We start from the raw sequence: 9,940 nt of genomic DNA on the forward strand, positions 1-9,940 counted from the left end.
TTAGATGGACCAAAGGTGTTAACATTAAACAGTGTTAGACAAAGTGCAGGGTTTTGTATACAGAGACCGCAGTCTACTTAGTACCATAGGAAACAGACCATCAAAAATCCTCTTACCTTTTATTAAAGATACAGAAAAGAAAAACAATTAAAGCATTTGAAATGTAAAGTATTAAGTAAGGCTCATCTGAACAGCTTGAGATTTTTCAAGAGGATAAATCCCTGGCGTGACAGTCTCTTAGATGGCAATAACTGTCCATTTTGGAGAAAAAAAAAAGATTGGTTGAGATGGGATGGAGCTGTTGCTGCTAGAGTCGGATCCTGTTTCATCTTAGGTGGTGGTTGGAATTCAGCTGGAGCTGGTAGGAGTGGCGATGCCACCTAGGTTCGTCTCTCTGGCCCAGTCTGGTCAGGATTAGGACAAAGGAGGTCTGGAGGCTCAGGAGACAGTGAGGGGTGGCAACTATGAAGGTGAAGCTTGCTCCAGTAGCCTCCTTCTGTTATTCCATATTCTCATCCCTAAGCCTCTTCCTTTTGGGGTCCTTAAAGAGAGCACTGGGTGGAATAGCCCATCCTAATTATTTTATCCACTAATTAGGCCTAATATCCAAGACAGGAATTTTGGTTCATGAATTTTCAGTTGCACATTTTCTGTTTTTACCATGCATGATTTCAACACAGTCCTTAAGCCATATGAGCAAGCCCCCCTTTTGTTTAGGCTAAGTTAGGGTTTTGTGTGTCTCCTTTTTGTACCCTCTCCCGAGCAACAGTATAGGTTTTGTGACATTTTATGAACTTAAATGAAAAACCATGACAAAAAAAAAAAAAAAAAAAAAAGCACAACGCAATTGAAGGCAAGTTGTTAGGCCTAGTGATCACAGGAGGACTTAGATCCATTACTTGTAACCTGCACCACTGGAGCTCTATCACGGCATTACCCCAGAACCTACCACAGACACATCTACACACCCAGTAGAAACACCCCAGAGCAGTGCAATATGCTGGCTACTGTGAGGGCTACTGCCCTCTATTGGATGGAATCAGATCTGGCTGGGTATTTACATCATCACTTAGCAGCTGGAGGTCCCATAAGAGCCATCCATACTAAGCCTACTGACAGCCAATGGGAATTGTCCACTAGCCTGAGTAGAAACAGCAGGGGGTTTTGGACCTCTATGAAGACCTTACATTTTCTTCACCATGCTGGGTAAGCTCATGACTGGATCTTACAATGCCGCCACTAACGACGTATTCACCAGCTTAATTATGGGCTAGAACCGAAGTCCCTTGAAGTCAATGCAAAGAGTCCCATCGATCAGGCCCTTGGTGGGTACCTGGGTGCCAGTCCTCACTCCACTATCAATGGTAAAATTCCCACTGACTTTGCTGATTGTTAAAAGGTATTTCGGCATCTCACTCTCCATTGAAATTAACAGAAGTTCGGCACCTAAATACCTTTAAAAGTCATACCATCAGTAAGTAGGGGCTAGTCAGTATCCAACGTCAGTCTGGGTTTCAAGGGCAGGATCTCTGCAGCAGAAGTAGTGTATTGTTAGCAGGCTTTAGACAATGCATTCACTACTAGGCTTGGGGATTATCTGTTACAAAATGAGCCAGTGAAACCTGTATGGACCTGCTTCAGTTGTCTCTTTCTCCGTTTATAGGAAAGCGTGAGGCTGAGAGGCTTGAGGATGGGCTCTAAAGCCTTTCTCCTCCAGGTCACTGGGTCTAAATCAGCCCAGTTCACTGCTAATCGGAAGTTATTGTCTGATGGCAAGTGATTTTGATGGGTTTCAATCTAGTTCCTTGTGGACAAACATCCACATCCCACTGGCGTCGGCACTAATCTGCCATCTTGTGAACAGTCTCAGCAGAGGCCAAAATATGAACGGACTTAAGGCCTCCACTTCTCTTCCACCCTGAGAGCTGCCTTCGGAGTTAGAGCAGTGTGTGGGAGCACTCCCTGCCACTGCTCAGGCCATAGTGTTTGGTGAGACTCAGACCTTCTATTTCTCAAGAGGCTTCGGTGTTCCATGAGCACTAACATCCGCATGCAGAGCGACTGTGAAACACGCAGCACAGAGAAAAATAAAATCTCCCTGCTAGCGAAGTTCCCAGAGCTCTTACAACACCCGGAGACAGATTCTCGGCCCATCTCCACTCCCTTCATCTTGCTCTGGTTCCTGTACCACTCTCCCACCCCAGCGTCTCGTGACTGAGACACGATGGGGGCAGGAAGGGAGAGAGAGGGGCAACTGCCAAAGTAGAATGTGCTCCAGCTATCACCAGCTGGTGGACAGTCCCTTAGGGTGAACCTACCCTGCACTAAAAAACCCACGGCACCAAGTCTCAGAGCCCAGGTCAGTGGTCGAGAAGCTAAAAAATTGCAGTGTAGGCATTTGGGCTCGGAGACCCTCCTCCCTCGCAAGCCATGCAGTGTAGACATAGCCCAAGAGACCAGAGTCAGAGGCACAAGTCAGAGCAGCGCTCAGGCCCAGAATCAGAAAGCTGTACCTGGCTCCTCTCTGGCGTCAGCTGGACATGAATTAAACACTGAATACAGCCCACCGTACACGTACCAGCACAAACCATCCGCAGAAAGTCTCTACTCATGTCACACTCTGGCTGTGCTTCTATAGCAATGTGTACAATGCCCAGGGACAGAGCCTCAAGCCCCAGCTCTCCCACACTGACATGTCAGTACAATGTCTTGGCTTTCCAATGCACAAGAGCAGGTGAGACTTGTATTGGCAGTTCTCTCGTGAAGTGCAATCAGACCCTACAGTTTTCTCTTCCCATCAGAACCCCTCTCCCCCTGACCCAACAGGGGAAGGGATAGCTCAGTGGTTTGAGCACTGGCCTGATAAACCCAGGGTTGTGAGTTCAATCCTTGAAGGGGCCATTTAGGGATCTGGGGCAAAAGTTGGGGACTGGTCCTGCTTTGAGCAGGGGGGTTGGACTAGATGACCTCCTGAGGTCCCTTCCAACCCTCATATTCTATGACATAACACTTCTCTTGGAGCACCCAGACTTTTAGGGCCAGCCCTTGCCAACGAGGGAGAGGAATGGTTTCAGATGGTCCAGAGGAGGTGGATGGAGCGAGGTCTGTCTAGCTGGAATGAAACTGAGCACAGGAAACGTTTCCTGTTGTAGCAGCAAGATCTACAGAGCAAGGAACAGACTCGCACATGATGTGCTGGAAGCTCCATTGCTTCAGCGAACGTGTAGGAGAACATGCTATAGGAAACCTTCTTGCACTGGCCCCTAGGGCAGTCGTTCACTAACCGGTCCATAGAACCCTTGCTGGTGATCTGCAGAGAGCTGGCTAGTCCCACAGAGCTGTCTCCGCCTTGCCTCCAGCTGCTTTCATTGCATCAAAGACCCTTCAGATACATTAAATCCTCTCCAAGCTTCACTTATCCATGTCAGCAATTGCTGTTTTTGCCAGAGGGATAGTACGGGACTGTAGGTGGGAAGGGAGAGGATCACTTGAAGCGAGTTGTAGCTCACGAAAGCTTATGCTCAAATAAATTTGTTCGTCTCTAAGGTGCCACAAGTCCTCCTTTTCTTTTTGCGGATATAGACTAACACAGCTGCTACTCTGAAAACTCTCCTCAGTGATCCTTTTTACAGCAACTCTGATAACCAGTTGAAAGTCAGGGAGTTTTATAGAGGGCTTCCTTACCCAGAACCCTTTACAAGGGCATCAGCCCATCATACACAGCAAAATCCTCCAAAATAAGAGATGAATCGTAGCCTTGGGTATGTGAAAAGACTCTCATAAACCTGACCTTAAGTGTTCAGTGAGTGTTGGGGATGGCTGGTTCTGCTGATGACGGAAGAACTCAACTGGGGTTCAGCGTTAGGAATAAGTTAAGGAAACACCAAAAAAAAAAAAAAAACCTGTTGAATTTTCTTCAACCAGTTCCCTTCATTGCTGAAGGCCTGGGTAGGATGGGAAGGTTAGTCCCATGTACACCCCTTACCTCATATCCTGGGGACTTGCAGCTGTAGAGGACTTGAAGCTGAATCACAGAAATGAGCAACGAAAAAGGCCTATTAGCTTCCCTTTCCCAGAGTTCCCTGCAGTGCATTAGCCAGAGTTGTAAGGCCAGAGAGAAGGGGTGGTGGGAGTCCACTCATGGGAATTAAACCCAGCTCTGCTGTGGAATAGAGCACTGGCTTGCCCTACATAACACTTCATGAGAGGCAGGGGGTATACTTAAAGGTGGCCAAAGCCATGTTACTGGGCTATTTTCTGAACACTGGGAAGTAACAGGTGAGATTTCAAGGCCACAGAAGCTCTGGCTAAAGGGAACGTACCCCACTGTCTGACCCTTCTGAAGGGCTCCCATGGCTAGCCACCAGCATGGCAGCTAAGATAACCAACCCCCCTGGTCCCTGAGCAGCTCACATGGTGGGATATGGCTTGACAGGTGGAGGCTCCAGCATGGGCCACTCCTGCTGGTCCAAAGTACCCTAGGCTCCTAACAACCCTCCCCTGCATTCAGAAGAGTCTGACCATCTGCAACCACTGTCCTGGAACAGCCGTCTGGGGTGCCATCCAGCCTCCATTGCATAGAAAATGCAAGCAACTTCTTGGGGTCTCAACACAGACCTGGCCCACTCAGTCTCCCCCTAGGACAGCAGGAGGCAATCCCCTCCCTGATCTCTTCCCGCTGAGTACAGGGGACAGAAAGGACTTTCCCTTGAGAGGCCATCGCTGTTCCTGCTTTGCTCACACCAGAGAGGTTATGCAATCAGCAGAGGGGCACTTGGCACATTAGCCAGAGCTGAGCTCCCTTGGTAGCTAGAGTCGGCGAGTGCCATTGCTTTTCAGGATGCTCCCCATGTTCAGCAGAGCTGAGCCTGCGCTGTGTCTGCACTTGATGGTGTGATCAGTACAGGCCGGCATGCTGAGCTTGCCTTGTGCATGGAGTTTTGCAGTTGGTACAATCAGCTCCGCATTGTTTCCGTCGTGCCTGAAGATTGCCATGCAATAGGTCTAGGAATACACTGGACATTAGTCAGAACTGGGTTTTTGTGGTGCCTGGAAGTAGCTGCGGAATCAATCTCAGGCTGTCCTGCACCTTCATCACAGTGGAGATTCCCTGGGGTGTGCCTTATGTGTCACATTCTCCGCTGGCATTCCTGGAGGAGTAACATCCCACCCTTGTCTCTCTCTCAGGTGCCCTGGCACAGGAACCCAAGCACTGCCTCATCCATGCCCCTCCTCATTTCTGAACACAGGTGCCCAGCTCCGTGATTTGCTTGGTTTGCTACAAAATTAATAGAAAAGCTCCCTGCCCACAAATGTGTATCCCTACCTTAAAGGCAGCTTCGTCCCATGCTGATGTTATTAAGCCAGCAAGTTGCTGCAGCTTCCAGGCATCACTAGATAAGCCGTGTGAAAGCAGCTCTCTGAACATTGCCCCATCTGTGCCAACATGTTTTGTTCTGCCCCAATTGCATTCTGAGCTGCCTGTAAATTAGGCTTCACTGCTAACTTTGGCCCTGTGGCCATGCCAACAGCAGGAACAAAGGCCGCTTATCACCTCTTGTCCAGGAAGCGGCTACCGGACCGTGAATTCCTCATACAGGCAACCCTGGGATAAGTAACAAGGGCTTTTGCTCCTGTTTTCACCCTGTTGTCTAGCAGAGGACTCAGAAGACCGACCACCACCAACTTCGCCAGCTATGCCCAGCTGAAAGAGGGGTCGTAACCCCAGCTGAGGCTCCCCTGCATGATCTACAGTCCCTTCCCTCATTCCTCGCCGTGAGAAGAAAACTAGTCCCTAGAGTCCACACCATTGCACAAATGAATTATCAGTCATTTGGCCCAAGAGCTAGCGGAGCCATCACAGATTAGGATGTGCTCCAATGTCACATGGATGCAAATGATCACCACGCCAAGGCAGGCCAGAATGAAATGGCAGCAGGTTCTCGGATGGGTGGCCAGATCAGCCTAGCAAGGTGCCACACTGTTTTGCAGTAAGCCCAGTAGCCAGGTGCCCATAAGGAGCATCTCAGAAGGACGAATCCTGCCAGCTCCCAGAGCAGGAAGATGAAGGGATCAGTCATGCCAGGGAGCGCAGGAATTTTGGCAGGTAAATGCCTGGAGAGGGCAACAGAGGGAGCATCTGTAGCACAAGGGATGGAATGAAGGCATCTCTGTGGAGGGAGAAAAGGAGCCAGGAAGAGCATAAGGGGATGGAGGGGAGATTGCAAAACCCAAACTACCGTTTGCCAAAACCGGTGGGTTTGGCTTTGACTTTGGTTCAACAGAGGCCTAGTCTGCATCTAGCTCCCACTTACCCGAAACTCTCAAACTCAGGGCATTTGGGACATGGTTCTGGGCCCTCTGCCCATCTCCCACAGAGCCTGTGATTCAGCAGGGAGGCAGAGGAGAGGGTAAAAAGAGCAGATACATGGATTTGTCCACAGAGCAGCCCACGTTCCCATGTGGGACACCAGTGTGGTCTCACTGCTTCCTGCTGTCAACTGAAAGATGGATGGAGAGTGTCCTAGGCCGGTGCACAGACCCTAGGAGTAGGGGTAAGCCAGGACTCCATGATGCCCCAGAAAACCCAGCAATCCAGTGGGGGAGGTGACCTGGCTATTCCTCCAGTTCATCTCTAAGGAGCAGTTCACAGTGGGTGCAGAGAGAGGACTTGGCAGAGGAAGGCTGGAAAGCTGTAGTTGCTCAGAGCCCAGGGGAAAAGACAAGCATCTCTTGCTCTGAAGGCCTACAGCCCCCTCCAATCAGAAACACCCTCCAGCTTGGCTGTCAGGACCCTCATTAACCCAGCAATGGACTGGGCCTCACAAGATGTGGCTTTTAGTTCCAGCTCTGCTCCTGGGTGACCTGGGGGAAAATCACTGCCTCTCTGTGCCTGCCTCACATCCCACCCTTTGGGTTAGCTCCTCAGAGCAGGGAGTGGCTCTCCCCAGCTGTATGTACAGCCCCTGGCACCATGGGGTGCTGATCTCCATGGACAGTAGGTTGGAAGGGGTGGAAACTTTTGAAGATGATAATGTATGGGAGGCGAGGGATAGGCACGATTGGGGTCCTTCACTGCAAAGAAGGGAACTCTAAGTCCCCAGCTCTTGACTGCTGGTACCCCTGGCAATTCCAGCCGCCTGGTTTTGGATGCCACCAGGCCCCTCGTCTCTATGTTCTTGAAATTCACATCCCTTATTAAACAGGCAGAGGCAGTTACATGCTATAGGCCAACCAGGCACGTGGCTCTGTTCCTAGAATTCACACCTTCCATTAAGGACTCCTGGGACATGGCAGGGCTTTGCTTGGAATGGGACTATGTCTGGGGCCTTCCAGCAGAGCTGCAGTTCCCTCCAGACATTGAGACCCACGCTGGGAGCTGCCCGTACACTGTGCGAGGTGCTCGTTGAGATTTATTCATTTACAAACACAGCCTTCCCCTGTCATGTCCGGCAGAGAAAGACCTTACCCCAGATCCACCAAGAGGCAACACTAATCCTTGGTGTATGGGACGTGTATATGGCTAGCAGAGATGGGGGCGGGGGGTTCGGTTTCCTCAGGGGGCAGCTTGGGCAGCAGGTGCTGGGTTGCCACTTTGAACACTAACAGCATCAACTCCCAGCACAGCAGGCTTAAGGAGACATCACACTTCCAGCTTCCCCCAGCAGAAAGCTAGGGCCTGTCAGCACTCACCAGCTACAGGGGTACAGGGATGCTAATCTGCATTGCTACTTCTCCCAATTTCCTGCTTGCGGGGCAGGTCAGGCTTTAGCTGGCTGCTTGTTTATCACCTCAGCACCATCCGCTCTTCTCCCTGGAAGCGACCAGAGCCTGGGGCTGCCAGAACTGGCACAGCTCATGTCCAGGAAGCAGCTACCTGACCGTGAATTCCTCATACAGTCAACCCTGGGATAAGTAACAAGGGCTTTTGCTCCTGTTTTCAGACGTTCATAATGCACCTATCACCCTGTTGTCTAGCAGAGGACTCAGGAGATTGTGAGCAACACCAACTTTGCCAGCTATGCCCAGCTGAAGAAGGGGTTGCAACTCCAGCTGAGGCTCCCCCGCATGATCTACAGTCCCTTCCCTCATTCCTCACAGTGAGAAGAAAACTAGTCCCTAGAGTCCACACCATTGCACAAACAAATCAGTCAGTCATTTGGCCCAAGAGCTAGATGAGCCATCACAGATTAGGGTGTGCTCCAATGTCGCATGGATGCAAATCAATAAAAACCCAGCACGAGATGCTCTTTGTTAGTTCCACTTGACAGCTGTCATCTAGCTTCCCTTCTCTATAGCACAGTGCCTAGTCACCCCTTATTTTAAAGGGGATGATAGCCTGACAACAGATCTCACCCCCAGATCCATTGAAAAGCAGGCACACGGCCTGTTCACATGTGGGCACAGATTAGAGAAGTGCTACAGTACTGGCACTGGTATCAGTTTAAAACTGGCTTATAGGGGTTCTGCTTGCACCTGTACATTAGTTATTACTGACCTAGGCTAAATGGAAATGGGTCACAATCCAAAAACCAGAGTGTCTCCACATCCAGCCTGACACAAGAACCACCACCCATTTAGTTTTTTGGGTGCCTAGGAGAGCAGGGTTTTAAAGCTACACCAGACTTACCAAATAAAAAACAGGAAAGCCAAGAGTGGGGTATCTGCAGAAAAGCTTCAGCAAAGGGCTTTGCTGGCCTTGACAGCATGAGAGGAGCAAGGGGTCCAATCAGAGCCTGGCTACATACGTGGATAATGTAAAGCTAGTCAGAATTAACATTAGGCCAGATTCCACGTTCCCCAGAAACAGGAAAACTCCATGTCTTCTGAATGGGAGAGTTGTTTTGTTACAGACTCAAGTACTTCATCCTCAGGCAGGGGAACCCTATGGCAGGATGGGCAGTATGCCAAGGAGGGCGGCTGTGGCCCCAGAGGCTCCCAAGAGCAGGAGAGGGGCTCAGGGAAGGATCAATGGTTTGCATACAGCACTCCCTGTTCTGACCCACCATGGTTTTTTCTCCTCCATCCCACAAAGCAGCCAACAGGACCTTGAAATTGGAAGGTGTCTTACTTTGCACTCTGCCATTTCAGGGAAAGCACTTGCATTTCGCATGAAGCCATGCAAGCCCACACCTGAGCAGAAAACTGGTTTAGAGCAAGGCATGCTAGGGATGAGGCCAAATATTGCACTGCCAACAGAGATCCACCCGGGGCAGGTTTTGGTTTGTGCCCTTTGCTTGGTTTCTAAAACAGCTTTGGCAATTCAGCTCTTGCAGCCTCCTGAACTGGCAGCCAGCTCCATGCCAGAGGCTGAAGCACACGGCCCACAAACCTCGAGGCCTCCATGGGGCTGAGTCAGACAATTCCTACAGCTCAGGCACGAACGAACAGCAGCAGCTCCTTTGGCTGTGGACAGCCAGAGAGCAGTAGCTTCCCCCGGACAGGGGAAAGGCTGGAGCTGCTTTAGGCACATGGTAGCAACTGGGGGAAAAACCCATCATTTCCTATAGGACTCTAGAGGCATTAGATAGTTTGCACAGAATCCCACCTCTCCCCTTGGGGTCCTCAGGCACGGTCAACAGATCTTCTGCTGAGGAGGGCTGAATACACGCATGATCAGCATGAGTGTGAAGCAGCAGCAGGCACTGCTCAAGAGACACTTACTTAGTTTCATGGGGCTCAGGCTCCCAGATCCCATTGCCAGAATCTTAGTTGTGTCCTGTTGCCTGTCCTCTGGATGTCCCTCTCTCGCTCTGAGCGGATCATGCTGCTTTGGCACCTTTCTCTGCCCTCCGACAGGCTGAAGATCCATTTTGCCATCCCTGCACATCATACGACTCCTACCTCCTTTTCTGCACCCAGCGTCTTGGTGAGCCAGAGGTAGCAGGAGTCTTGTCAGCCCAGTTCAGATGATGAGACAACGCTGGAATGTTCTGGATCC

At 50.4% G+C, this 9,940-nt stretch overlaps 1 long non-coding RNA gene across 1 annotated transcript; it reads right to left on the minus strand.

Annotated features, from left to right (window-relative positions):
* Positions 1-4,163: 4,163 nt before the first annotated feature.
* LOC122457132 lies at positions 4,164-9,435 on the minus strand. The gene is made up of 2 exons (XR_006276489.1): positions 5,905-9,435; positions 4,164-5,554 (listed from the first exon to the last, which is right to left on the minus strand). It is a non-coding gene; the product is annotated as an uncharacterized LOC122457132 (long non-coding RNA).
* Positions 9,436-9,940: the final 505 nt, after the last annotated feature.

Source organism: Dermochelys coriacea, chromosome 21, assembly GCF_009764565.3.
Source record: "Dermochelys coriacea isolate rDerCor1 chromosome 21, rDerCor1.pri.v4, whole genome shotgun sequence".
Taxonomy (NCBI): Eukaryota; Metazoa; Chordata; order Testudines; family Dermochelyidae; genus Dermochelys; species Dermochelys coriacea.